General features: G+C 43.4%; 1 protein-coding gene across 7 annotated transcripts in view; it reads left to right on the top strand.

The window, feature by feature from the left end:
- Alpk1 (alpha kinase 1) overlaps positions 1 to 24,708 on the top strand; it is a 91,337-nt gene that overhangs the window by 2,962 nt on the left and 63,667 nt on the right. The window contains exon 2 of one of the 7 annotated variants that reach the window (XM_038311032.2): positions 18,148 to 18,352. The exons of the other annotated variants lie outside the window; for them this stretch is intronic. The gene's annotated coding sequence lies outside the window, so the exon portion shown is untranslated. The remainder of the gene's footprint in view (positions 1 to 18,147; positions 18,353 to 24,708) is intronic. 7 annotated transcript variants of the gene reach the window in all.

The following is a 24,708-nucleotide window of genomic DNA, read 5'->3' as shown; positions in this document are numbered from 1 at the left end:
GGATTTTCTCTCCCCTCTCCCTCCCTGGTGGGCAAGAGAGACAAGCCTGAGAATGGAGGACTATGAGGCTAGGAGCGCAGCTTGCCAGGGCCTCTCAACAGCAACCAGGAAAACCATTGGCATGCTCACTCCGTGCTATGTGGGTGACAGCCTCTGTCTGCAGATGAGACCGGGCACCTCATACTTCTAGCCTGCTGAGGCCACTTCTCCCAATATGTTTCCACTCCATAAAACGAACTCTCATCGTGCTATGCCCAAGCAAATGTTCCCAATAGAAACATCATGAAGGGCGTGCTGTGAACATCACTTCCCCAAGCTCTACCACTGTTCTTTTCCATTGTCTCTGCAGGCAATGTTTCCCTCATATGTTCGGCTTTTCTACTTCACTATATTTTTTCACCCCATCTCCACTTGCTCCCAGATTCAGATTCTGGAGTTGGCAATCACTAAGGTACACTGTAGCTCTCAATTTCATTCTTTCATGCCCATTCTCTAAATACAAAATTCCTCTTGTTCTTTGTTATTTCTTGCTATATCTGATAAGACCACTAGGTTCTAGCCAAACTGACAGAAGGGTTTAATTAAATTGTTTATTTATTTATTTATTGAGACAGGGTTTCTCTGTGTAACAGCCCTGGCTGTCCTTGAACTCCCTCTGTAGACCAGGCTGGCCTTGAAGTCACAGAGATCCTCCTGCCTCTACCTCCTGAGTGCTGGGATTAAAGGCATGTGCCACTACTGCCCAGCTTAATAAAATAAATATGTTAACATTGCAACAATCACAACCAATACTGTCACCTTAATACTATTGTTCAACTAATGCTGTGTGTGTCTGCATGCATGTGTGTGTGGTGTGTATGTATGTGGACACACCCATATATGCACCCATGGAGGACAGAGGTAGAATTTGTATTTCTTAGTCTGTCTCTCTCCACTGACCAATGGAACGATTCATTCAATGTCCCCAAGCAGAACAAAGTAGCACAAATTCCATTGCATTACTCATAACATGCCATTCTTAAAACTATGTGCCACTTGAAGTTTCCATTTAATATTTTTGAGCCACTGTTACCCGTTTAGTTCAAACTATGGATGGGAAGGCTGCTGTGATCATTGCAAGCAGAGGGCATCATTCATTGAGACATACTGGCTGCATGGGTCTTATGGGTCAGACTGTGTTAGGATGTAAAGGGTCTGTTCCTGGGAAAAGGTTTTGATAAAGGTTGACTAGTACCAATGATGGTTGGCTGTTCAGTTACCTGTGTGTCTTTAGAGATGATGGCCAAGCAGAGAGTGCGTGTGTGTGTGTGGGGGGGGGGGGTGATGATAACTTTGAAAGAAAATCTAAAGAAAAACAGAAGCTGGTACATGCCAGATTCATCCCTGAGTTAGTTAGGATACAAATGAGAGGAAGCAACAACCAAATGCCAAGCATCATTTCCAAATACACTTATGCATTTTAACTGAGAGACAAAAGTCAGACTGCCTGGTTACCCTCAATCAGGGAGTATCACATCAAACTTTAAAGGTTTATACTTTATAAAACCTCATTATAATTATTATAGATATATAGAGAAATGAGGATATAAAATATTTCTGATTTTTATTTCTTGATGGAACCGTAATTAATTGTTATTTTTATGCCAAACTTTCTGTGATAACACTTTTTGCACTTATAAGAATATAATGTTTTTAAAATTTCTTAGATTCATTTTATTGTGATGTGTATGAATGTTTGCCTACACATATGGATGCGCTCTACATGTATACCTGGTACTGGAGGACATCAGAAGAGGACATTGGATCCCCCGAAGCTGGACGGTTTTAAGCTATCATGTGGGTGTTGGGAACTGAACATGAGTCCTCTCCAAGAGCAGCAAGTGTTCCTAACCACACTGAGTCATCTCTCCGGCCCAAGAACACAATGTTTTGAAAAACTATAGCCTTAAAAAAAACAAAGATAATTATGACTCTTCAAGATTGTTATGACTTAGCCCCTCTTAGAAATCTGGGAGCATTCAGTGTGTTCTTTGCCAGGCAGCTACAGTATATGAAAACAGAAATCAGAGCTAAAGACAAGAGAGGGGTTAAAGGTTAACTCTTGTGCAACACACTGCAGAAGTTCCACGGTGTCTCAACACAGTTATTCCCCCAATAACAGTTGATAAGAAATAGCCTTTCTGGATGGGAACTGTACATTCATGGAGTAAAAGTGGCACCAGTGAGCAGCAGAGCATCTAGGAGGATCCTCTGAGTTCTCTCCAGAGGGCATGCCCCTTAGGGTGCTTGCATTTATGCCTTAGAGAAGGAATGGTCCCTGCCAAGAGCAGGAAGCTTGGGGTCATTGACTGATGCCTCCATGAGTGAACGTGTTCAGAATGTCATGCTTGGGGCTGGAGAGATGGCTCAAGGTTAAGAGCACTGGCTGCTCTTCTGGAGGACCCAAGTTCTGTTTCCAGTACCCTCATGGTGGCTCACAACCATCTGTTCCAGGGGATTGTAAACCTTCGGATGCACATACAGGCATGCAGGTAAAATACTCACATGCAAATAAAATAAATGCCAAAGAAAATATACCTTGGAAGTTCAAGAGAGAGGTTTGGACTAGAGATGGAAATCAGAAGTTGTCAGCAAACTCAAATCAAACTGGTGGCGTATGTCTTTAATTCCAACGCTCAAGAGGCATGGGCAGGAGTGTGGTGCTACACAGATTATTAGATATGGGTTAGTCAAGATGTGAGTAAGAGGCTGAAAATAATGGGCCAGGCAGTATTTAAAAGAATACAATTTGTGTGATGTTATTTCGGGTGCAAAGCTAGCCCTGCCGGAGCCGGGTGGGATGAGAAACAGGCCTGCCCGCAGCACCTCACTACACAGGAGGATCTCTATGAGTTTGAGGCCAGCCTGATCTACATAGTGAGTCCCAGGACAGCCAGAGCTAAACAGAGAAACCCGCATGAGATCCACATAGCATACAATGTGCCATCATAAACCACTTTAAGTACACAGTTTGATGTCATTAAACAATACACCATCCCATAGAACCCCTTATAGCTGAAGCCCTATTTCCACTTATGCTGATCTTTCTTTCCCTCCTCTGAGCCCCTGGACATCACCGTTCTACTTCTCAATGAATCTGATAGTTCAAAGTACCTCAGAGAAGTAGACTTGAACCGCTTTGGTCCTTTTGTGGTTTGTGTCTTTCCCTCCCTATGAGCCATCTAAGCCCATGCATGCTGTAGCGTGTGTCCTTCCTTTTCATGCTCACATATGTATGTATATGCAAAGTTTGTCTGTCTGTTGATCAGCAGATGCACAAGTTGCTTTCACCTTTTGGTCATTGCAAATACTATTATGAGCATGATTGTGTGGCTCTCTCTCTGAGACACTGTTTTCAGTTCTCTGGGGCTCATGTACAGAAAAGAGATGGTTAGAACAGATGGGAATTCTACTTTTCTTAAGGAATACAAGGGTTCCAGTTTCTCTGCATCCTCCCCAACATTTGGGATTTTCTCCTAATAGTGACTATTCTAATGGATTGGAGATGGCATCTCATTGTTTGGGTTTGGATTCCTGTGATAGTTAATGGCAATGAGGATCTTTTTGTGTTCTTGCTGATCTTTTATGTAGCTTCCACGTCTATTTAAAGGCTTACCCAGTATTTTAAAATTAGGTAGTTTTTCGAATGTTATTGAATAATAAGTGCTCTTCATATATTATAGATATTAACTCCTAAGCATGGATATGATTTATAAACATCTTTCCCATTTTGCAACTCTGCATTCTGTTGATAGTATCTTTTGGTCCACAGATGATTCTAATCTTGAATTTATCTTCTTAGTCTATTGCTTGTGCTTTTGACGTCATATCCATGCAATTATTTCCCAAGTCCAAGGTCATGAAGCTCGACGTCTATGCTTTCTTCGAAGAGTTTTACAATTTTAGCTCTTACATTTGAACCTCTGAGTCATTTTGAGGTCATCTTTGCATCAGGTAAAGTTCAAACTTCATTCTTTTGCTCTGTGAACATCCAATTTTCCCAGTATCATTTACAGAAAAAGAATTGTGTTTTTCCTCATGGAATGCTTGTGTCACTCTTGCTGAAATCATTTAACCACAAATAAGGTGGTGCATGCTGCAGTCTCTCATTGGTCTCAATAGATGTATGGTGTGGTTTTTGATTGCTATAGATTTGTGGTAAGTTTTGCTTATTTATTTTCTTATTTAATGTGTACAAATGTTTTGCTCACATGTATGACTAAGTACCAAGTGCATGCAGGTGCCCCAGGAAGCCAGGAAAAAAAAAAAAACCCTCTGGAACTAGAGTTCCAGACTGTTGTGAACAGCCATGTTGGTGGTAGGGATTGAACCAGGACATCTGGAAGAACAGACCTCAGCAATCTTCCCAGCCTCTGTAGCAAGTTTTAAAATGAAGAGGTTTGAGTCTTCTAAGTTTATTCTTCTTTCAAAATATTGTTTAAGCTGTTCAGTCAAGGATACTTCACTTTCTTTTTGTTGAATTTTTTAATTTCAAAAAATTGTTGGTAGTCTTCAATACTTTTTTAATGTTTTTAATTTAACATGCAAAGTAATGGGTTTGTCTATGTCATTTTTACACATGTGCACCATTATATTTTGTTCTAGTTCACGCCTTCACCCCTTCCATTCTATTTAAACAGAAATAGTTGCTGCCACCCTCTATGAATAAATTTGTATTTAATTTCGTTACTTACTACATGTTTATATCATTAAAAAAAATGATACAGAGGCATTATTTTAGCAGTTTAGTACAGGCAGTGTATAAACAGAAGTACAACAAAAACTTGTAAATATTTTTTTCTCAAATCACGTTTTGTATACTTTAGATACTTTATGAAGAAAACCTGACTGGTGATGTCAGTTTTAGAATACAGCATTGCTGGTAAGTAGGGAAAATGAAAGATTGAAGTATAGACCTATGTTAAGTTTCAGTACTACAATTCTGGGATTTATTTACATATAACAGTGATGTGAGCCTCATTTAGACACGGGTAATGAAACTAGGTCTGGGGGTGTAGCTTCAGGACCAGAGGGCTTGCCTGGCAAGCATGCTGCTAAGATTCCGTCCTCAGTGCCACCAAACAAATGGCTAAATTTTAAAAAGAATTGCAGAGATTGATGAAACTAGAGGTTATTTCCGAAAGCCTGAATATCTCACTGAAGGTGACTCAGGGATTAGTAGCAAGCTCAAAGACAAGTTCAAACTGGAGATAGAGCGAGCCCAGCACGGGACACATGGAGAGGGCAGGAAAGCAAAAACCACATTTTTAAGGCAGAGTTGGCCACCCCTCATCAGCTTCCAGATGTGCTAAGGCCAAGGAGAGGGAAAGAGCAGAAACAAGGGCCTTGGAGCAGGTGCATGCTCAGAAGCATCCTTGAGTTTCATCACGTGCAAGATCCCTGGAAGGCTCTTTGCCTTGTTAGTGTTCACTTTACGTATTCAGCCGTTCTGAAATACCCATGTAATAGACCCCCCTCACTTACACCCCCTCTCTCACACACCCAAGACGTTTAAGCATCCCTTGCAATTCTATCCACAGATTTGGTAGCAAATTCTCTCTCCATAGATAGTGTAGATGTAGCCTTTGTCACCCCCACACTGAAGTTCTATGGATTTGTGAGACAATTGATCAGTAAGCTGTTTTCCGAGATGAAATTTGGACAGATGAATGCATTGTTACTAAAAGGAAGCTCAAAAAGATTATCGATCGGGTTAACAATATACATGGCTATTTTAATGCCCTAGAAGTTTTTCTCTGGGTCATCATCTCTGGGTCAACACATGAGCCATTTTTGTTCTTTAGAGTGCTCCATTTGCCTTTATTAATAAGTAAAATAAACAGGAAGTTCAAGTGCATCGATGCTGGTGTCGTCCACCAGTAGAGGGCAGCAGTGATACCCCAAGAAGAACGGATTTAGGCAGCTCTGAAGATGACTTTAAAACAGGTGGAGCAGGGGTAATGGGGAGGCATAAAGAGCTGGTGCCAACATCCTGGTTAGCATTCCAAACTAGCTCATCTTCAATTCCAGAAACACGTTCGCTAAAATTTCAGAAAATCTTATGAAATACCATAGTGTGATGAGATGACATTGGGGAGATTTCTGTTAATACTGATGAGGGTTGATACTAAGTGGTATTCTGAAAAACTTGCTCTTCTTTGTAGAGAAATGTTAGAGAATGACTTAAAATTAAGCCTTTTGTTTCATGCTGGGCCTATATAGAAAAGCTATAATAGTTGAAAATTAACAAAAAAAAAAGCATCTTATTTTCTTGGAACACTGCTGGTGTCCTTGAACTAAAAGGAAAAACTTCCCATCGTATCAACAGAAAAAAAATGCAGAGTAGGCAACCAGCAGTGGCTTCCTGGATGGAGCTCACACAACTTCTGTAAACACTGAACAGCAATGGAGGGCTTTTCTCAGAAGATCTAGAGATTGATTCTAATCTTAAGAAATACTAGCATTAGGTCCACAGAAGGAAATAAGACAGATTATTCTTAGCTGGCTTCAAGTATTATGTTATTGTGGGGAAGAAAGATACTTCATAAAACTGAATAATTTGCTAGTTAACAATTGAGAGAATTTTTTTAAGAGAGAGAGAGAGAGAGAAAGAAATAGGTCTACATAACACCTCCAAACCAGAGCTGACACGGAAAGGGAACTGAGATGGAAAGAAGAACTTGTTTTAAATTAATTTTGGCGGGAAGGGCTGGGTGGAAGGGCTGGACTCCTGACCCCTGCTTCCAACTCCTGACTGCTAAGAATACAGTCAGGGTAGTGCAACAGCTGTTCCCAGCTGTTGATTTTAAGGCCCATTAATATTGTTGTGGTCTTTTTTTCTTCTTTTAACTATAAAGAAAATGGAGAAGGCCAAATTTACAGCTTCCTGAAAATTAGGAGGTATTGAGTAATTGTTGCAGCAACTTTGCCAATTTACAGAGCCATAGGATACCCCAAGCCTCCCTGAACGTCTGTATGGTTCAACTGCGAGTCTGCCATCAGCTAACATAACAGAAGCTGGAAAACCTTTCCTCGGACCACTCATCTCAAAGGTCTCTGATCCCAAGCCCCCCTAAGGTCTCCAGTCCCTTGTCTTTACGGGCATCTCTACCGTCCCCAATTCCCAGTCCGCTGGTCTGGCTACATTTGTTAGTCACCTAGGCTGCTTGTGCTTTTACACGCTCCTTAGATGTTTTTCTGTCCCTTCATTTTCTATTGCATCGCTTCCTAGGCAGGGATTGACAGAACACTTGGGGTTAAATCTGAGACAGTCCCCAGCTGGCTCTGAATGGCTCTGGATGAGCTTCCCTTGGCTACATCACACACCTTGGTTCTTTTATTACCCCCTGCTCTGTCTCCAAGGACCCATTTCAACTCCAAATCTAGCTTCTTAACTCCTGCTTCCTGAAACCCAGATTTTCCTCTCCACGGTTTAGGGGACCTAGTTCTCCAGGAAGAATCTTGGCTTGCCTGGAAATCATCAGCCATTATGTATCCAGCACTGTGCTGTGGGGAAACACGGTCTGCTTTGTGCCCAAGCCTACTCTACTTTTCTCAAACTTTTCTTCTACCCCTTTTATGAGTCTTCTCATTGTTCAAATTCCCTCTTCTGTTTTGACTTTAATTTTGCTTCTGACATCTTTTCCCTAGCTGTTGGCCAGATATTGGCCCACAGGATAATTCTTATGAAAAATTCATTTCTCTTGAGACTGTTAACTGCCCCCACCTCCTCCTCTTAACAGAAGTGCTTCTAAAAATAGTTCATATGCATATACTTCCCCCTTTTACCTCTCTAACATTCGCCCATCAGCCTCTTTCAGTCTGCCTTTCAGGGAAATAGCTACTCATTAGATCAAGAAAAGCTTCTTACCTCTCCCTGGATTCTATAGCACTTCTGCTGTGCATGGCATCCTGTCTCCAGCACTTTGAGGGTTTTAGTATTTCTAGTTTCTCTCTCTCTCTCTCTCTCTCTCTCTCTCTCTCTCTCTCTCTCTCTCTCTCTCTCTCTCTCTCTCTCTCTCTTTCTCTCTGAGACAGGGTTTCTCTGTAGCTTTGGAGCCTGTCCTAGAACTAGCTCTTGTAGACCAGGCTGGCCTCAAACTCACAAAGATCTGCCTGCCTCTCCTCCCGAGTGCTGGGATTAAAGGCGTGTGCCACCACCGCCCTGCTTAGTATTTCTAGTTTCTAGATCTTGTTTTTCAGTCTGCTTTCCTGCCATCTGGGCTCTGAGTAAAGTCATCCTCTCTTTCATAGTTTATATGCCCCCTGCCCCCGCACCAATTGAATTTAGGACTGTGTGCTTGCTATTTAAGTGTGCAACATCTGGGCTGCATCTTCCAGCAGTTCACAGTTATTTTTGCCTGCACTGAAGACACAGGGGTCTTCCCCATGTGGATGGCCCCCAAATATCTCTAGTTCGAATCTCTCATGAGTTTCCTTCACATTGCCCACCTTCTGTGAAATACTTCATCAGTCTTCAGGCTGCTGTGGGAACTTCCAATGGACCAAGCCTAAACTCAGGACAGCTGACATGGTCTGCAGAACTCACACCTCTGCCTTGCTGCAACCCCGACCCCACTCCTTCAGTCAGGTATTCACCTCTCCACACCAACTCTCTGCTCCTCAGATCTAGCCTGCCACCTGTCACTCACTGGCATCTTCCTGCCCTTCTGCGTATAGCCTCCACTGGTCTTCTGAACAAAGCCTCATGTAATGATATCCCTCCTTCCTCAAAGAGACGTTCAACCATTTGCGATCACAGAAGTCTTGATATATGTTTTTGAATGTTGAACCCTGAAAGTTCTCATGCCTTTTTCATCCTTGGAACCACTCCAAACCTGGGCACACAGCAAGTGCTCAGAAAATTTTTATTAACTTACATTGGTGGAAGAAAGTTGTCATAGACTTTTATTTTTAAGAATTGGTGTTCTTGCTGGGCAGTGGTGGCACACGCCTTTATTTTTTAATTGATTTTTATTGAGCTCTACATTTTTTTCTTTTCCCTTCCCTGCCTCTCCCCTCCCCTTCTACTCTCTCCCATGGTCCCCATGCTCCCAATTTACTCAGGAGATCTTGTCTTTTTCTTCATCCCATGTAGATTAGATCCATCTTATGTATGTCTCTCTTAGAGTCCTCATTGTTGTCTAGGTTCTCTGGGATTGTGATTTGTAGGCTGTTTTTTTGCTTTGTGTTTAAAAACCACTTATGAGTGAGTACATATGATAATAGTATTTCTGGGTCTGGATTACCTCACTCAAAATGATGTTTTCTAGCTCTATCCATTTGCCTGCAAATTTCAAGATGTCATTATTTTTTCTGCTGTGTAGTACTCCATTGTGTAAATGTACCACATTTTAATTATCAATTTTTTCAGTCAAGGGGCATTTAGGTTGTTTTCAGGTTCTGGTTATGACAAACAATGCTGCTATAAGCATAGTTGAGCACATGTCCTTGTAGCATGGTTGAGGATCCTTTGGATATATACCCAAAAGTGGTATTGCTGGATCTTGAGGAAGGTTGTTTCCTAATTTTCTGAGAAACTGCCACCCTGACATCCAAAGGGGCTGTACCAGCTAACACTCCCACCAGCAATGAAGAAGTGTTCCCTTTACCCCACAACCTCTCCAGCATAAGTTGTCATGGTGTTTTTTATCTTGACCATTCTTGTAGTTGTGATATGGACTCTCAGAGTTGTTTTGATTTGCATTTCTCTGATGACTAAGGATATTGAGCATTTCTATGAGTGTCTTTTAGCCATTTTAGATTCCTCTGTTGAGAGTTCTCTATTTAGGTGTGTTCTCCATTTTTTGTTGGATTATATTTTCTTTTGATGACCAATTTCTTGAGTTCTTTGTATATTTTGGAGATCAGACCTCTGTCTGATGTGGGGCTGGTGAAGATCTTTTCCCATTCTGTAGGCTGCCATTTTGTCTTGACTGGGCACACCTTTAATCCCAGCACTCAGGAGGCAGAGACAACAGATCTCTGTGAGTTTGAGGTCAATCTGGTTTCTGGATCGAGTTCTGGAACAGCCAAGGCTACACAGAAAAAACCCTGTCTGAAAAACCAAAATAGAAAAGAAAAGAATTGGTGTTCTTGAAATAAAGTAGAGAAGAAAAGAATTGGTGTTCTTGAAGAGCGTAGAATTTATAGTAGGCAGACTACAAAGTGGAAGATATAGATATAAAGATATAAAAGTCCCTTATGCCAGTAAAGTTGACACCTGTTTTTTATTTCTGTCCTAGTTTGGTTTCTGTTGTTGTGACAAACACAAGGATTGAAAGCAACTTGGGGCAAAAAGGGTTTATTTAGCTTACACATCAGTCCATCATAAAGGGGCAGGGTGGGGCTCAAGGTAGAACCTGGAGGCAGGAACTGAAGAGGTAGAGACCATGGAGGAACATTGACTTCTGGCTTTCTCCCTGTCGCTTGCTCAGTCTATCTTCTTATAGTACCAAGGACCACCTGCCCCGAGGTGACTACTCCCTGCGAGCTGGCCCCTCCCACACCAGTCAGTAATCAAGCCATTCCTCCCATTCCTCCCCACATCCCATTTTCAAGCATTTGCTGTGCTCTTTCCTGCTACTGGGATTGCTCCATGCTGTCCACCTGCAAAAGCAACCCTTTGATTATGATTTCTGATTGAACAGGGATGTACAGCCAACTCTAGGAGTTGTTGAATTCATGCCCTTTTAAGATTTTATGTCTGAGGTAAGGATGCCATGGCTGAGTCACTGTTGAGGGCATGAGTCATGGAGGGGTCATGTCAGCAGACCTGATCAGAAGCATGGTTGGAAAGGGATACCCAGATATGCCTGCTGGCTTCACCTCTGTTCCCTTACCAACTAACATGGTGCCTGGCACTTAGTAGGCCCTGTGAGGCACAGGGAAAGACTGACACAGACAGCTGCTCTAACAGCTTCCTTTTCCTGGTTTTACTCCCCACCCCCTGCAAGATGACTTCCTGTCCTTCTTTCTAAGAGACATGCTTGTGTCTGTCCAGCAAACCCCACCTAGACCAAAGCTAGTCAGGTGCATCTAGTTTCCACAATCAAATTAAACCTAAGAACGTCCTAACTTGGGAGCCCCGTGAGACATGGTCCCACAAATCTCCTGGTTCCCAGAGACACAGGTACGTACCCTCTTGGAAACCAGAAATCTTAGTGAGCTGTCCAGAAATCATTGAGTTACAGAAGTGGGCACACCTCTCTTTTACCATTGGTAATCTTTGATTTTTGGAGACAGAGAAAAGGGCATACATTAAAATGCAACTGAAATAAAGGGATTATGTTCAAAAGAAGAACCCAACGGCCGCCTTTATAGGCAACCCCTGAAGAAAATGTAAACCCGATCCTAATGTGAGGGTTCTTTTGCAGAAAGAGCCTCTGTACACAATGATCCAGGCACTGTTGGTAGCACACGGCATCGGTTAGTGCCTACAGGAAGGATCAGGTCCAGTCGGGAGGGATTTGCCAACCTGAGCTCTGGAGAGGAGAGCAGGGCAGGCCTACATTAGACTTCTGGAATACCAATGGGCTGTGTTTGTGCTAGTGCAGGGAACTCCTGTGCAGGTTCCGCCTCTAGACTCCGTTCTTGTGCAGGAGATGGAAGAGGAGAGTCATTTTTTTCCTACCCACCAAGCAATAACCCAACACCCCTGCCCTGGAGGACATAGGTAAACTTATAAAGGAGGGCGGGACTTTGTAGCTTAAAGGGCCATAACAATCATCATAGGTCTGAAAAATAGATAAAAAAAAAATGACTTGAAGGCAACTAAGAGGTTGCACACCCTTGAACTAGGTCTATGGCCTTGGTCAAGCCACCAAACCTCTAGTAATTGAGAGTTACAATATTTCACAAATTTACCTTAAGTGCCTGTAATTTCTTAGTTCAGTGCTAAAAGCTGAAAGGTCAGTCCTGGGGGTGGGGGGAGTGTTATGTAAGTTGTCGGTGCTTTTGTAATCCAAACATTAATGCAAAGAAGATTTGTTCCTCAGTGTAGAAATATAGCTTTGACCCTGAAATTGAATGCTTCCTCGCTATTGCCGTCCTAACACGGTTCCCTAAACAGTAGGGAATGAAAGGGGGCACAATAAATGTCTGACAAGACAGCAACTACAAGACAAACACTCATCAGTCATGGCTGTCAACAAATCAACCAACCAATCAAACAATCAATAAAAACTTTCCAGCTAAAGAAGCCCTGTGTAAACTACGAGGTTCCATCTTCTGGAGACCTTAAGAGCGATTTGTTAACTGTGTGACCGGCAGATGGCGAACTTGGCCAACAGAAACCCTAAGCAGCGACTGCCCAGCCAAAGAAAGCTGGGGTTTGCGTTTAAAACCAACCAACCAAGCAAGCAAACAAAAACCCGGTACTCTCATAAAGGTTGATTGTGGTTTTACGACAAAAGGATTCCTTAGGATAAGAGAAAACCTCTGAAGAGACTGTTTATCTGTCTGAGGAAGTGGTTTTACTCTGTGCCACACTGTTGAGGGGTTGCTGGAAGGTTTGGCTCTGGCTGAGAGTCCACACTTGCTATCGTGTCTGAGGCTACGGAAAGGGAAAGGTGCGCCGTGCAGAGACCATAGGCTCCTTTCCCAGCAGCCCCTGCGTAGTGCAGAAGCGCTGCCTCTCCAATATGTGGACACACCAGTACTCGATAACCCAAATCCAGGCTGTGCCCACAGTGCCTATACCTTTCTGTCTAGATAAATAATTATGCACTCTGGTGCTTGCTTGTGGCCACAGTTGAATGTTTGTTCTTCCTCCTCCCCACGGTAAACCCTTTAGAGACCAATTACCATCCTTTATTGACATCGTTTTGCTGGCTGACAGAGATTTCCCGAGTGGCACATCGGGCATTCAGGACTCCTAAGAGACCTCTTTAACACTCTCACATAATCTATTTGTTCTACTTGAGAAACGTTTTTCTCTCTTAAAAATTCTACCATGGAGTAAGATGGAATTTTTACCACCCCACGCCGCAAAGCCATTATTTGTGGGTTTGTGTGTGGGGGGGGGGGAGATCGGTGTGGCTTCCCAAACTTTGCCTGTTCATGCAGAGGCCCGAGAGGTTTTGTTGGTCTTTTTAGCTGTGAAAGGCCAGCAACTCCCCCAACATGATAGATGGGTGACCTTTTACTGCATTACGAATCAGGGTCACCGTTTCCAAAGAGCCTCTTGGCTTGTGGGTCAGGTGGAGGGACATCTCTAGGCTTCCATGGTTCTCTGCCCTGCCATTTATCACAGGGCTGTAATGATCACCTCCACACCCTGGGCTCCCCATGAATACAAGCGTTTGGAGTCCACAGATCAGTGTCTTAATCACCCATTCACTCTCTGCCTATGTCTGCGGGTCTACTCTGTGGACGACGAAATCCTTGTGCTTAGAGATGACGCTATGACAGTGAGCAAGGTGAAGACGAGTTTAGAAATACAAGCCAACTGCCTACGGAGTAATGTACCCCAATACGAGACAATATTTTTTTCCTAAGGAATAGGAAAAGAAAAAAGAGCCGTCTGTGGTGGCACACGTCTTTACTCCCAGCACTTGGGTGGCAGAATCGGGATCTCTGAGTTCAAGGCCAGCCTAGCCTAGTAGAGCGAGTTCCAGGGCAGTCAGAGCTACACAGAGAAACCTTGTCTCTAAATAAATAAATAACCACCAACAACAATAAATAGAGCATGTTTAATCTAATCCATTCATTTTAATGCTCTCAAGAAGCTAAGGTACAACTGAATTTTGGTGCCTATTTCCCAGGAAAAGCTAATGTCTCCAGAGACCTCGGGGTTGTTTGTTTCTGCCGTTTCCTAAATCCCCCAGTGTCATGTCTTCAAAGCAGCATCCTTAGCTCTCAGGATGAGGCGGGTTTTGGTTTGCAGATTGCTTTTCAATCATGAAGACACAGCTCACCTATATATGGTCAATGTGAACCTTCCAGAAAACTTGGAAATGATGTTACATCAGGATGAATTTGGGGTTCAGGAGAGATGGCTCAGTAAAGATGTACTGACTGACCATATAGATGACCCAGCATCTGTTCTTAGCCTCCACTTTAGGCAGCTCCAGGAGATCTGATGTCTGTGGCTTCCACAGGCACCTTCACCCTGTAAATACACCCCGACGCATGCATAGATATACCAATTAAAATAAAATGGGCATTTTAAAGTTATTTTTAAAGATTGGGCTTGGATTTGAAAATACCGTCAGCGAAAGACAGACCAGAGAAGGGTGGTCAAGAAGAGGGATAAGAAGCAGATATTGATTGACAATCCAAATAGAAGCAGTGTCCATGCCATGCCCACGTAGTGCCCCGAGTAGACAGTGGGACATCTGGCATGAAACAACAGCAACGTTCGAGGACACAAGGACATACACACTGATGGAGTACAGGACTGCCGTGTCTGTCCATGCAAACACTCAATGAAGACTAGTTAAATAGACAAGCGATTGTGTAGCAAAGCTGCTAAGGGGAACAATGGACCCTCACCAAGGGCAAGGCTTATTTACTTCTTATATTGCTAGTTAGGCACTGGAATTGGAATGGTAGGCATTATTAAAATGTACATAAATGACTGGAGGAGAAATTAATCAGAAAACCTGAATGGAAGGGACTGAGGGACACGGCTCAGTGTTTAAAGTGTTTGTTGTACAAGTGTGAGGACCTGAGTTCAGATCCCCACACCCCATGTTACTTGCACATGGGCACAGTTGCCTATAAATCCAGCTCTCAGAAGACAGAGACAAGGCATATCCAGAGCAAGCTGACTAGCTTCAACTGGGAGACGCTGTCTTGATGAATAAGGTGGAGGACAACCAGCTGTCACACATCTGTATGCCCACACACATGCACGAGCACCACACACACATACGCCAGAGAGGAAAAGAAACTTGTACAGTAAGGTATTTAGGAAAAAAAAAAACAATACCCTGGGAGGTGAGGTGGACCGATCCAACAGGAATGCCTAGACATGCTGAGCTCCCTGATAACCAAGTCAAAAGGGAAGCATGTTGAAGCATGCAGTTCTCATCAGCTTTCCAAGGAAGTGTGTCAATTTGTCTGAGATGCACACACACTCTTAGAAGGCATCTCTAGCAAGAATTTACTGTAGAATACTTAAAGAAGAGGAATGGGATGCTTGATAACAGTTCTTTGAGTATTACGTATGTTCCATTATGCACTAAACTATAGAGCTAAGCACCAGCATGGCCCACATAAAGCAACAGACGTCAAGGAGAGAGAAAAACGGAACCCATGTGTGAAACTACACCACATTGCACCAGCAAGAAAGTGTGCGCTCTGGCAATAGTCCTCGGTTTTGCAGCTGATCGTGAGGCTGGATTTGTAATCTACTAAATTACAAATTATAAAGTGGGAGTTTCACTCAGTGGCAAAATGTCTGTCTAACCAACATGAGGTCTTCAGTTGAAAGCCCATTACCACTACCACCGCCCCAGTGAAAACGCTACTAACTTTAGTGCTTCTCGCCAAGGAGTAGAGGGATCCATGCACGCATGCCTTAAACCGTCTTGTCTTCAGTCTTTCCATCTTGTTTCCCCAGCTTCTTCCTCCTCTCACCAAAACTCGGGGATTTGTTTGTATGAATCATCACTGTGGGTATTTTTCCTCTGGGGCAAAATATACAATTAGGTTAATGGATCAACATTCCTGTCACTGGGAAAGCAATCTCCCACTCGTCCTTCATGCTCCATGATGGAGAGAACTGTAGGGAACCAAGGCAGGAATTCTACCAGCCGCTTGATAGGTCACCTACAGCTTCACAACTGGGATTTGAAAAATAAACAGTTTGGAGCCAAAGTGTCCACTTGGGGGTGGATTTGGCCCCCATTTCTATTTACTGACCAACCCCCTCGAAATCTCACATCCTAGTCCCATCTCACATCCTAGTCCCGAATGCTTTCCTTATAAAACAAATGGACACGTTTAAGAAAGAATACTACTGAAAAAAGTGTGCTTTTAACTGCATACATTTTGAAGAACATTTCAAATTCTCCTCACTGGAAGACACAGATGTGCCGAACCAAGGGAAGGAATGAAGCATCAGAGTAAGATGTTTTGTAGAGGACTGTCTGAGTCAGAGAAGCTTGGAACTGAGCACAAAATCTAGTTCCAAGTTTCCTGCTCAAAAGTGATGGTGCAGGTTGGGTTTGTAATCAAACGGAAAGAAACTCATCATTTGGCATGGAAATAGAATGGCCACTTGCTTTGCAGTCGTAGAACTTACTGGGTGGGCCTCAAGCAAGATCACATGACATTATAACCAACTGTCATATCAGTTTTTACTCGTTAATTTTCAAAATTGCAAGCTAACAACTTTATGACCAATTATATATTTGTAAGTTAGTTATCAGAAAGTAAAGAAAGCACGGTTTGCCTTGTTTGTGTATAGAACTGTCTTGGTTTTATAGTGGTGTGTATGTGTTGTGGGTGTGTGATATGTATGTATTTGTGTGGTGTGTGTGTGTGTGAGAAAGAGAGAAAGAGAGAGAAAGAGAGAGAGAGAGAGAGAGAGAGAGAGAGAGAGAGAGAGAGAGAGAGAGAGAGAGAGAATGTATATGTATTTGGAGTGAGTGAATTTTGTCTGTGTATGTGTGTGTGGTATGTATGTGTATGTGGAGTGTGTATGTGTGGTATGTATGTGTATGGGGTGCATGTGTGTGGTGTGTATGTGTATGTGGTGTGTATGTGTGCCAGTGCCCATGTGGAGGTCAGAGGACATCTTGTGAGAGTCAGTTCTCTCCCTCCACTCTGGTCCTCAGGCTTTGCAGCCAATACCTTTTGCTTATCCATCTCACCAGCTTTCTTTCTTTATCTTTAGCTCAAACGCACACACACACACACACACACACACACACACACAACACAAACACACACGTGTGCTTTTTCTGCAGTGCTGTACAGTTTCTAGTGTGTCCCATGTGTTGACTTTCAACCCCTGCATTATTTAACTGCTACTTCGCTGGATGTGGTCAGTTCACCTGTCTTTGTGGGAAAGCGAGCTACCTACAAACTGCAAGCAAGTTTAATGCTATCCCATGTGAGAGTCCAGGGGCAAGGCTGGTGACATCACTGAGCCTTATTCGGGAACAGAGTCCCTACTCAGAGCATGTGGTTAGCACTTGATCCTAATCAAAGGACCCCAAATACTTGGATCTAGTTCATTTTAATCTTAGTTGAAAAGAGTGTGGATGGACACTTAGGGCAGAGAGAAGGCAGCAGAATATCTCCCCTTCAAGTGCTGCGCAGCCTTCAGAATGCGACCTGGATTTGGGCCTCGTAATTCTCCTTGAAGCAAACAGAAGGGTCTCACAACACAGAAAGCAGCGGTTTATGAGGCCAGTACAGACAGCCGCACAAGAGGACTCTGTTCATGGTCTTCAAAGTGAGGCAGCGATGGCATGGTTGCTGCTGTGGCCACATGTAATATCGCCTGTAGCTCTTTAAAGAGGATTAGCCCAGCGTGCTGAGAGCATTCAAAGCTGGATTTCATGTAGAGCTGAATATGCTAATGAGATGGTAATGTGTACGGCAAACATTTCGTAATATCAAATCCCTTCCAAACTCAGCTTTGTCCCTCCCACAGTGGGAAACCAAACTTCATCTTATCAGAAGGGCTAGTTTTTTTTTTCTGCCTCGTGTATCTGCCTGGATAAAAGATGAAGTTAAATATATGTGCATTCATATTTAAGCTAAATTCAACTCCAAAGTAAGCAGAAAATCAAAGGCTGTTTATAGACAGTCATTTAAAAAGAATTTTACTAGGTCTATCTGCCCCCAGGGGTGAATGTAAAATACTCGATCCTTGTAGAAAGCAGTAAATACATTGCTGTAACTTCACTTTAGAATTTTCTGTCTGTCTCTCTCTGTCTCTGTCTCTGTCTCTGTCTCTCTCTCTCTCTCTCTCTCTGCCAGTACAGTGTCCTTCTGCTCAGTGTTGGAAAACACCGCCTCATGACTTCCCAGGTTGTGTCTCCACTCGTCCATATTTGAGATTTGCTGGTTTTGTTTTTAAGCTTGCTGTGTGCTTGGGGGGGGGGGGGGGATGATACATATGTTGGTTCCAACTTAGTATTTCCGTTTCAGAGCCTCTTTGGCATGGTCAAGGTGAATCCATTGCAAGGCTGTGACTGCAACCCATGTAGCTGCCTCCAGCAGCCTTGTGTCCATGCACATGGTTCCCGGAGATTGAAAACCCCCTAAAGACTTCATCTCCATGGCTGGGAAAGAGAGAACCAGCAAACACATGGAACCCAGTGCCCGTGGCTCGAAGTCTGATGTGCGAGCTTTGGTTGGTTATCATCACCTCATTGCACTTGACTGAGGAGCTTACGCTTCCTTAGTTTTTGTTGGTTAGAAATGGTGTGTGTGTGTGTGTGTGTGTGTGTGTGTGTGTTTATCGAAGTTTTGAAGGGTTTATCTGTGGACACAGAGGGACGGTGATACATATTCATGAAAGACTGCACTCTCCACTCCGTGTTAGCTCTGACAAAGCCTTAGCTGTTTCACTTAGCAAGCTGACTGGGACTGTGTGTGGGGGGCTACATGGCCAGATTAGTGCAAACAGTGAGCCCACTCCTCTGCTTGTTAGGCCTTTTCCTGACAATTTCCCCAATTGTCGCTTGTGACAAGGCTGTCACTAGGTGATGGCTTCTTTTGGCCATTTTGAGATAAAGATAATTTCCTTAACTTCCATTTTATTTGACCACAAGCACTGTGGTTGCGAGAGGAAGTACTTCCGCAGTTTAGGGATTAGGGCTCTGTCACTTCAAAGGCAACTTTGATCTAAAAATATGTGCTGTACCAAATTCATTATGTCTTTCCTTAAAGAGCTTTTAAATTTATTGATCTTCTCCTCAATTATTCTCCTTTTACATCCAGTAAGGATGTGTGAGATGCAGTGTTGGAAGAGCCTAAGGAGGAGTTGGGGGCTGTAGCCAACTGGCCGCTTCTAAGAACCGAACAACAGGTGCTTTTGTTCCCCCCTTGAGCCTCTGCTGAATCCCTGAGCAACAGAGCCCCTCTGCTGCTTGCGGACACACACTGATATTGGTACCAACAGAATAAGACAAAACGACGTTTGATATTGCAGCCCAATAAAGGAAAAAAAATTCTATACAAAAAATGGTGCCAACGGTCGTCTCGCACCCCCCCCCCGCCCCCATTGTGCCCACGATTTTGAAGGCCAGCTCACAGGGACTGTGCAGGGATAGCAGGGCCTCTTTGTTGATGAATAATTTGGCTTCCACCGGGAACAATCTTCCCCTGGGCTGAGGGTTAGCTTGATTAAGTTCATATAATTGGATTGATGGAAGATTATACAAAGCAGAAAAACAAGAGGATAAAAATCTCTATGGTTATACGTGAAAATTTCCTTTAAAGTAATAATAGCCCAGGGCTGGTCTGGGAGATGACAGAAGGAGGAGCAAGGAGGTGATATGGTCGAAATACACTGTGTGAAGTTCTCAGGGAATCAGTACAAAATATTTTAATGCAGAAAAATGTCATTGCTCATAGGAGAAATAGTCTGGGTGATTTAAGAAGAATGTTTTTTTGTGGCATCTTTAATTTGCTTTCAAATAGTTCTAATCCATACACACGCCTGAACGCATATGTAGATAAGCATGTATGGCAAATGTTCTGCACAGGGTAATTAGACTTCATTATCCTTTGAACTTGACTGTGTGTTTAAATTTTTCATCATACAAAAACAATCTTCAAAATAAAATATCAGAAAGGGAGGGAACAAAAGCTTCAGTGCAGGAACACTTTTGATCTGGGGAGCAGGCTCTCTTTCTGGAGACTTCCCTGCTCTTCAATTCCTTCTGCTCTTGCTGTTTCAAGACATGGATACTTGAAATCGCTGTGTTTTCAACAACACCGGAAATGCAGGGTAAAATAGTTTCTATGAGAAGTATCACGATCAACCATTTGCTTCTTAAACATCACATATAATAGTCAATTTTGGACTGAGCAAACGGCTGGTGTTCATTCCCGCAATTAAGAAAAGTTTAAACAGCTTAATCTGAGTTTTCTTGTCCCGGGTGCTCTTATTTCTCGCGATTTCAAAATACCTAGGGAGTTTTGGTGGTTAGTAAATTTGTTTGGCATGCCATAATTTTGGAGTCTAAGTCATTCAGGAAAATATGTAATTTCTTCTCCCAGTGTTGGGAATGCAAACCTAGGGGCTCATGTCTGCTACCAAGTTATGCCCCTGACTTGTAAGCATGTTGAAACATGTTTAACACAGGCTGTCAAATCATGTCCTTAGGCTCCCAAAAGAATAGAAACTGCTTCTTTTGAAAAAAAAAAAAAATCAGTTTTGAATTTTCCAAAATGCTTGTAGTTTAACAGTACCATTGTTTTGAAAAGCTGGTTTGGCACCAGGGAACCCGTGCTTCCTAGGCACCAAGATGCCCATAGCTTTCTCAGCAATGCCAGGCACTCCATGTTTGTCCATTCATCCTGATTGAGAGGGAGATAGTATGGTTAGCTCAGGTTTACCCATGAGGAAACTGAGGTTCATAGAACCCAAGTAAGGAGGCCCTTTCTCACATCTGGTCAATGGTACAAACAGAATTCAGACTCGAAAACTGGGGATCTCTAGCCATGTTGTTACTGCAGGGTCAGAAGGCACAGGGCTCACAATACATGAATGGACATGTTTGCTGCTTACACCAGGCAAGGGAAAGTGTGTCCTATCTACAGCCCCAGTTCCTTGAGCTCCCCAGGCTCAGTCTCCTTCCCTGTGTGCTTTGGACAAATAGACTGAGATGCAAAGATAAGGAGAAAGAAGGGCTGAAGAGGAACCCTCGCTTCTCTTGAGTTTATCTCCTGTTCTTTCTCCCTCTCACAGACAGAGATTGACCTCTGAGGTCTGCTCAGTGGGGACAGCAGGATTCAGCATCCACAGCTCTGTATCATAAACAACCCCTTCATTACAGGACTCTGATGTAATTTCTCTTGACGGTCATTTAAACCTGGAAACCTTGATTTGGCTCTCCTTGCGAAATCGGTCAAAGGAGGAGGGATTTGGTGGGGTTTAAAGAGGCGCGCTTTTTTTTTTTGTGAGGGGGGAGGGGTAGGATCTCTGTGTTGCCTTAGAGTTCACCTGCTCTGTGGCATGCAAATGAACTACCAAAGCTGGCAGCCAGCAGCACCATGAGCCTGCCTCAGAGGAGACAAAAGTAAACACCCTCAAAGAGATTGAACTGAAATATGATATCAGCTGCAAGAGAGGACCATCTCCTCCGGTCAAATGAGAAAAAAAAATCATATTATCCTCACTGTGGTATACAAACAGCTTGTAAGCCACATTCCCCATCTCGGATGGCGACTATGAAGTGCTAACCTCGCGGCTGCAGGCCAGCCTGATCCCATCTCCAAACACAAACACTTCTGCCTCGGTTTTGGCTGGGGGCTGTGCACTGGCCTCCCAACCCCCCACCTCCCCGCACACCCTCCCCCCGTTAATTGGCTGAGACCACCAGAATTTGGAGGACACAGATGTCACTGATAGTTTTCCTAGGGAACACATCCATGCCCATCTGTTGCAGCCTAGAAGGCTGTTCATATATCCACAAGGCCTTCATTTAATTCTTGTCAGAAAGTAATGTAAATCCAGTTTACCTCAGAGGTCGCAGCCGAGATTTATGCCAATGAGCCCCCTGCAATTTACACACACTGTAGTTGTATAGGATGAAAAGAAAGCCTTTCATGTCGGTGCATATTAACCAGAACGCCTGCCTTCCGAAAGGCTTTTTGACTGAGCTTTCTCCTGATTTTAATACAGCCCATGCCAGTTGGTGTACCCAGCTTTAGAGGGAAAAAAAAGAAGAAGGAAAAAAAAAACCCTAATCTTTAAAGTTTCTTCTTTTATAAGAGGTGAAGGCGAAAGAGAGAAATCCTAGCAAGAGGCAGTATCTAATCTGTAATTATCTGGCAGGAGACGGGAAGCCCCCCCACCCTTGATAGAGTCTGGCAGGAGAGCTGTTCTGGCTTGAATTATTGGAGTTTGAGGGCTAGAGAGAATTCAGTTGTGAGCAATTATCTTTCAGGGTGAAAATGGTAGGACTGTCCCGTTGAATTAGTCTGCTGACTTTTCAGTAGTCTCTCTTTAGTATAGACAGAGAGGACGGTGGGATTTGATGAATTTTCTTCAGACCAAGATAGGTAGAAATTCACAAGTAAAGTGGAAGAGTGCGCGCCGAGAGAGCGATTTTAAGGGACGCCCGAGAACGGTTCAGTGAACATCCATGGATCATGTCGTTCTGTGTATTGATACATTTGGAGATATTCGGGTTTGTGGTCATAGGTTCGCAGGCAAATGGTTTTGAAAAATACCCTCGGGGTCAAAGTGTTCTTGAAATTCTCAATACACCCCTTTCAGAGTATATGACCTTGGCAGGTTATTTAACCTTTACAACCGTCAACCTTCTCATCTCTAGAGTGGGGATAAAGCCAACACCCCACAGTTTTCTGTCTGCGATGGACAGCACAGTATCTAAGCCACAGAAAGGACTTAGCTGCTGGCAGCTGTCCCTTCTCACCTTTGCCCGGGATGACAAGTGTTACAATGGTATAAACTTTCTCATCGTTTTGATGGCTACAATGCTTTTCCACATTTGAAAAAGCAACATGTTAAAGGAGGATAAAATGAGAGATGTTCTTTTCCACAATTCATCATTTTATTTTGTTTTGTTTTTTTTGTTTTCAGCTGTTTAGTTTATTTTGTCCTAGAGAAGTGCTTGCGTTTGGGTCAGAGAAAGCCCGGCCATTTTCCCCATTCAGTCAGAGCCTGTGATTTCCCAGGACAGCGTTACCAGGCAATGTGCTTCTGGGGCACTGTAGATCGTGCCCATTTGCTTCTGCTGATAGCTTTCAAGTACGTGAGGTGATTATTTGGGACATTTAACCTTTCGTTTGTATTTTGCTTTCGATAGGATTAAATCTTGGTTTTGTTTTCCAAGCCCACACCAACAGAATCTTGCACTGGAGGAACCTAAGAACGTTCTGTTGGCAGGGGCTGGAGGCAGTTGGGCCCTGATTGAAAACACAGTGTGTTGTTCATCACACATGGAGTAGATACTCCAAGCGTGCACTGTGTGGGCTTAATTGCAGAAATGGATGGGACAGGCATTGCATTTTGCTGGCTAATAGTCACACTATAGAGGCTGATGTCCAGGGTTGTTTACTAGCAAAACCAGGGGCCAGAACAAAACCAATATAGCTTCAGAATGAAGGGTGAGAGGATGGCTCAGTGAGTAAGAATGTTCACTGTACAAGTAGGAGGGTCCGAGTTTGAATCTGTAGCATCCACATAAAAAAAAAATCATGTTGTCCTAAAAGCTATTATAAATATATTATACATAGTATATAATATAAGTTCTTTTCTAACCTATTGGCTTCAAATGAAATTTGTTGTGAGAAGCCACACTATAAAGCAGCCAGAAATGAGCCAGCTCTGAGGCCTTTCTGCCCACCATTCATCCGGCTCATCTTCTCTCTCTTGGAGCATGCAGGTTTTAGAGTACAAAATGCTTTGTATAGACGTGCACTGTTTGCCCATTGTGATCCCACAAGATCAGCTGCAGGGGAAGCAATGCGGGCTGTGCACATAACGGTGTGGATGAAATGGTCTGCAGGGCATGTTCCGCTTCTTGCTAAGTCAAGTGCTTCACTTAAAGTTATTACTGGATTTATTTCGGGGGGGGGGGGGAATCTACTGTGCTCATAAATAAAGACCCCGCTCCCGGCTGACTGTATTGAGGTCTCCTGGGAGGAGATATATTGCCTCCTGTCAGGGTTAATCTATAAACACCTTCAGTACTTAGACCCCATTAGTCTTTGCTCACGGTCTTTATTGGTCCCTCTGGAGTCATCTTGTCACTTGTACCAGGTGAAAATTAGGATCCCCTTTCCCCAGGAAAAACGCGTCCATTAGCGTTTCGGTGCCTTCCGATTTGAGACCCGAGTACAAGCCCTTCTGCCTGAAGTAGACTGGAATGTGAGTGTGTACGATAGAGTCACTAGTCAATTTTTTCTATTTTGGGGTGGGATGGTTACTTTCTTCCCCAGAAATAAAAATAGACACAGAGCGATTTCATGTTAGGCCATGGTGGACTGGATGTTCAAGAGCACATGTCTAGCTCCTGCCATGTAACTCTGAGGAGCTGTGTCAACTTAGACCATCATTAAAACCTCAAAAAAAAAAAAAAAGAAATTGAAAGGTTTTTTAACTATATGTGTGCGTGTATGTGCGTTTGTGTGTGTGCCAATGTGAGTGGATACACACGTGTGTGCGGGTGCCCTAAGATGTCAGAAGAGGGCACCAGGTCCACTGGAGCTGGAGGAATGGGCAGTTCTTGGTGCTGGGATCTGAGCTCCAGTCCTCATGACTGAGCACCCAGTGTTCTTGACTACTGGGCTGTCTCTCCGGTCCCCAGACTTTGACTTCTCCATTTTTGAGAAAGACTGCATTTCTTGCTGCCAACAGTATAATGAACTCTAATTAATGCTGTCATCAGAATTTTGTAACATTAGGATTACAAACCCAATCCTTCTATTTTCTTTAGGTTCTAAATGTCTGTGCCTCCCTCCCAAGTCAGGCAATGGTAAGAAGGATGGTGTGAGCCGTGAAGCTCGTCT

This window comes from Arvicola amphibius, chromosome 14, assembly GCF_903992535.2.
Source record: "Arvicola amphibius chromosome 14, mArvAmp1.2, whole genome shotgun sequence".
Taxonomy (NCBI): domain Eukaryota; kingdom Metazoa; phylum Chordata; class Mammalia; order Rodentia; family Cricetidae; genus Arvicola; species Arvicola amphibius.
Note: the sequence above shows the minus strand (reverse complement) of the source record. Positions and strands in the feature narration are given on the sequence as shown.